The following is a 10,583-nucleotide window of genomic DNA, read 5'->3' on the forward strand; positions in this document are numbered from 1 at the left end:
CTGACAACTACTCTATTGACATACAACTACTCTACTGACACACGACCACTCTACTGACAACTACTCTACTGACAACTACTCTACTGACATGACAACTACTCTACTGACAACTACTCTACTGACATGACACTACTCTACTGACAACTACTCTACTGACAACTACTCTACTGACATCTACTGACAACCTACTCTACTGACATGACTACTCTACTGACAACTACTCTACTGACATGACAACTACTCTACTGACAACTACTCTACTGACAGCTACTCTACTGACATGACATCTACTCTACTGACAACTACTCTACTGACAACTGACAACTACTCTACTGACAACTACTCTGCTGACAACTACTCTGACTGACATGACAACTACTCTACTGACAACTACTCTACTGACAACTACTCTACTGACAACTACTCTACTGACATGACAACTACTCTACTGACAACTACTCTACTGACAACTACTCTGACTGACTACTCTATTGACAACTACTCTACTGACAACTACTCTACTGACATGACAACTACTCTGACAACTACTCTACAACTACTCTACTGACATGACTACTCTACTGACAACAACTACTCTACTGACAACTACTCTACTGACATGACTGACAACTACTCTACTGACAACTACTCTACTGACAGACAACTACTCTACTGACATGACTACTCTACTGACACAACTACTCTACTGACAACTACTCTACTGACATGACAACTACTCTACTGACAACTACTCTACTGACAACTACTCTACTGACAACTACTCTACTGACAACTACTCTACTGACATGACTATGACAACTACTCTACTGACAACTACTCTACTGACAACTACTCTACTGACAACTACTCTACTGACAACTACTCTACTGACATGACAACTACTCTGACTGACAACTACTCTACTGACAACTACTCTACTGACAACTACTCTACTGACACTCTCTACTGACAGCTACTCTGACATGACAACTACTCTACTGACATGACAACTACTCTACTGACAACTACTCTACTGACAACTACTCTACTGACATGACAACCACTCTACTGACAACTACTCTACTGACAACTACTCTACTGACAACTACTCTACTGACATGACAACTACTCTGACTGACAACTACTCTGCTGACATGACAACTACTCTCTGCTGACAACTACTCTACTGACAACTACTCTACTGACAACTACTCTACTGACTGCTCTGACTGACAACTGCTCTACTGACAACTACTCTGACATGACAACTACTCTACTGACAACTACTCTACTGACAACTACTCTACTGACAACTACTCTGCTGACAACTACTCTGACTGACAACTACTCTGCTGACAACTACTCTACTGACAACTACTCTACTGACAACTACTCTACTGACTGACAACTACTCTACTGACAACTACTCTACTGACAACTACTCTACTGACATGACAACTACTCTCTGACTGACAACTACTCTACTGACAACTACTCTACTGACAACTACTCTACTGACATGACAACTACTCTACTGACAACTACTCTACTGACAACTACTCTACTGACATGACAACTACTCTACTGACAACTACTCTACTGACAACTACTCTACTGACAACTACTCTGACTGACAACTACTCTGCTGACAACTACTCTACTGACATGACAACTCTCTGACTGACAACTACTCTACTGACAACTACTCTACTGACAACTACTCTACTGACATGACAACTACTCTACTGACAACAACTACTCTACTGACAACTACTCTACTGACATGACTGACAACTACTCTACTGACAACTACTCTACTGACTCTGACAGCTACTCTGCTGACAACTGACAACTACTCTACTGACAACTACTCTACTGACATGACAACTACTCTACTGACAACTACTCTACTGACAACTACTCTACTGACATGACAACTACTCTACTGACAACTACTCTGCTGACAACTACTCTACTGACAACTACTCTACTGACAACTACTCTACTGACAACTACTCTGCTGACAACTACTCTCTGACTGACAACTCTGCTCTACTCTACTGACAACTACTCTGCTGACAACTACTCTACTGACAACTACTCTACTGACAACTACTCTACTGACAACTACTCTACTGACAACTACTCTACATGACAACTACTCTACTGACAACTACTCTACTGACAACTACTCTACTGACATGACAACTACTCTACTGACAACTACTCTACTGACAGCTACTCTACTGACAACTACTCTGCTGACAACTACTCTACTGACAACTATCTACTGACACAACTACTCTACTCTACTGACAACTACTCTGACTGACAGCTACTCTACTGACAACTACTCTACTGACATGACACTCTCTGACTGACAACTACTCTACTGACATGACAACTACTCTACTGACAACTACTCTACTGACAACTACTCTACTGACATGACAACTACTCTACTGACAACTACTCTACTGACAACTACTCTACTGACAACTACTCTGCTGACAACTCTCTGACTGACAACTGACTCTGCTGACAGCTACTCTACTGACATGACAACTACTCTACTGACAACTACTCTGCTGACAACTACTCTACTGACAACTACTCTACTGACAACTGACAACTACTCTACTGACAACTACTCTACTGACATCTACAACTACTCTACTGACAACTACTCTACTGACAACTACTCTACTGACAACTACTCTACTGACATGACAACTACTCTACTGACAACTACTCTACTGACAACTACTCTACTGACAACTACTCTACTGACAACTACTCTACTGACAACTACTCTACTGACAACTGACAACTACTCTACTGACAACTACTCTGCTGACAACTACTCTACTGACAACTACTCTACTGACTGACAACTGACTCTACTGACATGACTACTCTACTGACAACTACTCTACTGACAACTGACAACTACTCTACTGACAACTACTCTACTGACATGACAACTACTCTACTGACAGCTACTCTACTGACAACTGACTCTGACTGACAACTACTCTACTGACAACTACTCTGCTGACAACTACTCTACTGACAACTACTCTACTGACATGACAACTGCTCTGCTGACAACTACTCTACTGACAACTACTCTGCTGACAACTACTCTCTGACAACTACTCTACTGACATGACTACTCTGACTGACAACTACTCTCTACTGACTACTCTACTGACATGACAACTACTCTACTGACAACTACTCTGCTGACAACTACTCTGCTGACATGACAACTACTCTACTGACAACCACTCTACTGACAACTACTCTACTGACAACTACTCTACTGACAACTACTCTACTGACATGACAACTACTCTACTGACAACTACTCTGCTGACAACTACTCTACTGACAACTACTCTACTGACAACTACTCTGCTGACAACTACTCTACTGACAACTACTCTACTGACATGACAACTACTCTACTGACAACTACTCTACTGACAACTACTCTGCTGACAACTACTCTACTGACAACTGACAACTACTCTACTGACATGACAACTACTCTACTGACAACTACTCTCTGACAACTACTCTACTGACAACTACTCTACTGACAACTACTCTACTGACAACTACTCTACTGACAACTACTCTACTGACAACTACTCTACTGACAACTACTCTGCTGACAACTACTCTACTGACAACTACTCTACTGACATGACAACTACTCTACTGACAACTACTCTCTGACTGACAACTACTCTACTGACAACTACTCTACTGACAACTACTCTACTGACAACTACTCTACTGACAACTACTCTACTGACAACTACTCTACTGACAACTACTCTACTGACAACTACTCTACTGACAACTACTCTACTGACAACTACTCTACTGACAACTACTCTGCTGACATGACAACTACTCTACTGACAACTACTCTACTGACAACTCTGCTCTCTGCTGACAACTACTCTGCTGACAACTACTCTACTGACAACTACTCTACTGACTGACTCTGCTGACAACTACTCTGCTGACAACTACTCTGCTGACAACTACTCTACTGACATGACAGCTACTCTACTGACATGACTGACTGACTCTGCTGACAACTACTCTGCTGACAACTGCTCTGCTGACAACTGCTGCTGACACCCACTGACTGCTCTGCTGACAGCTACTCTGCTGACATGACAGCTACTCTACTGACAACTACTCTACTGACAACTACTCTGCTGACATGACAACTACTCTACTGACACTCTCTACTGACAACTACTCTGCTGACAGCTACTCTACTGACAACTACTCTGCTGACAACTGACTCTGCTGACAGCTACTCTACTGACAACTACTCTGCTGACAACTGACTCTACTGACAACTACTCTACTGACAACTACTCTCTGACATGACAACTACTCTACTGACAACTACTCTACTGACACTACTCTACTGACATGACTACTCTGACTGACAACTACTCTACTGACAACTACTCTACTGACAACTACTCTACTGACAACTACTCTACTGACAACTACTCTACTGACATGACAACTACTCTACTGACAACTACTCTACTGACAACTACTCTGCTCTGACTGACAACTACTCTACTGACAACTACTCTGCTGACAACTACTCTACTGACAACTACTCTGCTGACAACTACTCTACTGACAACTACTCTACTGACAACTACTCTACTGACAACATCACTCTACTGACAACTACTCTACTGACATGACAACTACTCTACTGACAACTACTCTACTGACAACTACTCTACTGACAACTACTCTACTGACAACTACTCTACTGACAACTACTCTACTGACAACTACTCTACTGACATGACAACTACTCTACTGACATGACAACTACTCTACTGACAACTACTCTCTACTGACAACTACTCTACTGACAACTACTCTACTGACATGACAACTCTCTACTGACAACTACTCTACTGACAACTACTCTACTGACAACTACTCTGACTGACAACTACTCTACTGACAACTACTCTACTGACAACTACTCTACTGACATGACAACTACTCTGACAACTACTCTACTGACAACTACTCTACTGACATGACAACTACTCTACTGACAACTACTCTACTGACAACTACTCTACTGACAACTACTCTACTGACAACTACTCTACTGACATGACAACTACTCTACTGACAACTACTCTGCTGACAACTACTCTACTGACAACTACTCTACTGACAACTACTCTACTGACATGACAACTACTCTACTGACAACTACTCTGCTGACAACTACTCTCTGACTGACAACTACTCTGACTGACAACTACTCTACTGACAACTACTCTACTGACAACTACTCTACTGACATGACTACTGACAACTACTCTACTGACATGACAACTACTCTACTGACAACTACTCTACTGACAACTACTCTACTGACAACTACTCTACTGACAACTACTGACAACTACTCTACTGACATACTCTACTGACAACTACTCTACTGACATGACAACTACTCTACTGACAACTACTCTACTGACAACTACTCTACTGACATGACTACTCTGACTGACAACTACTCTACTGACATGACAACTACTCTACTGACATGACAACTACTCTACTGACAACTACTCTGACAACTACTCTACTGACAACTACTCTGATGACAACTACTCTACTGACAACTACTCTACTGACAACTACTCTACTGACAACTACTCTACTGACAACTACTCTACTGACAACTGCTCTACTGACACAACTACTCTGCTGACAACTACTCTACTGACAACTACTCTACTGACAACTACTCTACTGACATGACAACTACTCTACTGACAACTACTCTGCTGACAACTACTCTACTGACAACTACTCTACTGACATGACAACTACTCTACTGACAACTACTCTGCTGACAACTACTCTACTGACATGACTACTCTACTGACAACTACTCTACTGACAACTACTCTACTGACAACTACTCTACTGACAACAACTCTACTGACAACTACTCTACTGACAACTACTCTGACTGACATGACAACTACTCTACTGACAACTACTCTACTGACAACTACTCTACTGACAACTACTCTACTGACATGACAACTGACTGACAACTACTCTACTGACAACTACTCTACTGACATGACAACTGCTCTGCTGACAACTACTCTACTGACAACTACTCTACTGACAACTACTCTACTGACAACTACTCTACTGACATGACTACTCTACTGACAACTACTCTACTGACAACTACTCTACTGACATGACAACTACTCTGCTGACAACTACTCTGACTGACAACTACTCTACTGACAACTACTCTACTGACAACTACTCTACTCTACTGACAACTACTCTACTGACAACTACTCTACTGACAACTGACAACTACTCTACTGACATGACTACTCTCTGACTGACAACTACTCTGCACTGACAACTACTCTACTGACAACTACTCTGCTGACAACTACTCTACTGACAACTACTCTACTGACATGACAACTACTCTACTGACAACTACTCTACTGACAACTACTCTGCTGACAACTACTCTACTGACAACTACTCTACTGACATGACAACTACTCTACTGACAACCACTCTACTGACAACTACTCTACTGACAACTACTCTGACAAACTACTCTACTGACAACTACTCTACTGACAACTACTCTACTGACATGACAGCTGACAACTACTCTACTGACAACTACTCTACTGACAACTACTCTACTGACATGACAACTCTCTACTGACAACTACTCTACTGACAACTACTCTACTGACAACTACTCTACTGACAACTACTCTACTGACAACTGACTCTACTGACAACTACTCTACTGACAACTACTCTACTGACATGACAACTACTCTACTGACACAACTGACACATGACAACTACTCTACTGACAACTACTCTACTGACATGACAACTACTCTACTGACATGACAACTACTCTACTGACATGACTACTCTACTGACATGACTACTCTACTGACAACTACTCTACTGACAACTACTCTACTGACAACTACTCTGCTGACATGACAACTACTCTACTGACTGACAACTACTCTACTGACAACTACTCTACTGACATGACAACTACTCTACTGACTGACAACTACTCTACTGACAACTACTCTGCTGACAACTACTCTCTGACATGACAACTGCTCTGCTGACAGCTACTCTACTGACACCTGACAACTACTCTACTGACAACTACTCTACTGACATGACAACTACTCTGCTGACAACTACTCTACTGACAACTACTCTACTGACAACTACTCTACTGACAACTACTCTACTGACAACTACTCTACTGACAACTACTCTACTGACATGACAACTACTCTACTGACAACTACTCTACAGCTGACTGACAACTACTCTACTGACAACTACTCTACTGACATGACAACTACTCTACTGACAACACTCTGCTGACAACTACTCTACTGACATGACAACTACTCTACTGACAACTACTCTACTGACAACTACTCTACTGACAACTACTCTGACATGACAACTACTCTACTGACAACTACTCTACTGACATGACAACTACTCTACTGACAACTACTCTACTGACAACTACTCTACTGACAACTGACAACTACTCTACTGACAACTACTCTACTGACAACTACTCTACTGACAACTACTCTACTGACATGACTACTCTACTGACAACTACTCTACTGACATGACAACTCTCTACTGACAACTACTCTACTGACAACTACTCTACTGACATGACAACTACTCTACTGACAACTACTCTACTGACAACTGACTCTACTGACTACTCTACTGACAACTACTCTACTGACATGACAACTACTCTACTGACAACTACTCTACTGACAACTACTCTACTGACAACTACTCTACTGACAACTACTCTGCTGACAACTACTCTGCTGACAACTACTCTACTGACATGACAACTACTCTACTGACAACTACTCTACTGACATGACAACTCTCTGACATGACAACTACTCTACTGACAACTACTCTACTGACAACTACTCTACTGACATGACAACTACTCTGCTGACAACTACTCTACTGACAACTACTCTCTGACTGACAACTACTCTACTGACAACTACTCTACTGACATGACACCACTCTACTGACAACTACTCTCTGACATGACAACTACTCTACTGACAACTACTCTACTGACAACTACTCTGCGACAACTACTCTACTGACAACTACTCTACTGACATGACAACTACTCTACTGACAACTACTCTACTGACAACTACTCTACTGACAACTACTCTACTGACATGACAACTACTCTACTGACAACTACTCTACTGACATGACAACAGCTACTCTACTGACAACTACTCTACTGACAACTACTCTACTGACAACTACTCTACTGACACACTACTCTACTGACAACTGACAACTACTCTACTGACAACTACTCTACTGACAACTACTCTACTGACATGACAACTACTCTACTGACAACTACTCTACTGACAACTACTCTACTGACAACTACTCTACTGACTGCTGACATGACACTACTCTACTGACAACTACTCTACTGACAACTACTCTACTGACATGACTACTCTCTGACTGACAACTACTCTACTGACAACTACTCTGCTGACAACTACTCTACTGACATGACAACTACTCTACTGACAACTACTCTACTGACATGACACTACTCTACTGACAACTACTCTACTGACAACTACTCTACTGACAACTACTCTACTGACAACTACTCTACTGACAACTACTCTACTGACAACTACAACTACTCTACTGACAACTACTCTACTGACAACTACTCTACTGACAACTACTGACATGACAACTACTCTACTGACAACTACTCTACTGACATGACAACTACTCTACTGACAACTACTCTACTGACAACTACTCTACTGACAACTACTCTACTGACAACTACTCTACTGACATGACAACTACTCTACTGACAACTACTCTACTGACAACTACTCTACTGACATGACAACTACTCTACTGACAACTACTCTACTGACAACTACTCTACTGACAACTACTCTACTGACATGACAACTACTCTGCTGACAACTACTCTACTGACAACTACTCTGCTGACAACTACTCTACTGACAACTACTCTACTGACAACTACTCTACTGACAACTACTCTACATGACAACTACTCTACTGACAACTACAACTGACTCTACTGACAACTACTCTGACAACAACTACTCTACTGACAACTACTCTACTGACATGACAACTACTCTACTCTGAATGACAACTACTCTACTGACAACTACTCTACTGACAACTACTCTACTGACATGACAACTACTCTACTGACAACTACTCTACTGACATGACAACTACTCTACTGACAATTACTCTACTGACAACTACTCTACTGACATGACAACCACTCTACTGACAACTACATTTACTGACAACTACTCTACTGACAACTACTCTACTGACAACTACTCTACTGACAACGACTCTACTGACAACTACTCTACTGACGACCACTCTACTGACAACTACTCTACTGACAACTACTCTACTGACAACTACTCTACTGACAACTACTCTACTGACGACCACTCTACTGACAACTACTCTACTGACAACTACTCTACTGACAACTACTCTACTGACAACTACTCTACTGACAACTACTCTACTGACAACTACTCTACTGACATGACAACTACTCTACTGACAACTACTCTACTGACATGACAACTACTCTACTGACAACTACTCTACTGACAACTACTCTACTGACAACTACTCTACTGACAACTACTCTACTGACAACTACTCTACTGACAACTGACAACAACTACTCTACTGACAACTACTCTACTGACAACTACTCTACTGACAACTACTCTACTGACATGACAACTACTCTACTGACAACTACTCTACTGACAACTACTCTACTGACAACTACTCTACTGACAACTACTCTCTGACTGACAACTACTCTACTGACAACTACTCTACTGACATGACAACTACTCTGCTGACAACTACTCTACTGACAACTACTCTGCTGACTGACAACTACTCTACTGACAACTACTCTACTGACATGACAACTACTCTACTGACATGACAACTACTCTACTGACAACTACTCTACTGACAACTACTCTACTGACATGACAACTACTCTACTGACTGACAACTACTCTACTGACAACTACTCTACTGACAACTACTCTACTGACAACTACTCTACTGACAACTACTCTACTGACAACTACTCTACTGACATGACAACTACTCTACTGACAACTACTCTACTGACAACTACTCTACTGACAACTACTCTACTGACAACTACTCTACTGACATGACAACTACTCTACTGACAACTACTCTACTGACAACTACTCTACATGACAACTACTCTACTGACAACTACTCTACTGACAACTACTCTACTGACAACTACTCTGCTGACAACTACTCTACTGACAACTACTCTACTGACATGACTA

This window comes from Oncorhynchus tshawytscha, linkage group LG05 (assembly GCF_018296145.1).
Source record: "Oncorhynchus tshawytscha isolate Ot180627B linkage group LG05, Otsh_v2.0, whole genome shotgun sequence".
Classification (NCBI taxonomy): domain Eukaryota; kingdom Metazoa; phylum Chordata; class Actinopteri; order Salmoniformes; family Salmonidae; genus Oncorhynchus; species Oncorhynchus tshawytscha.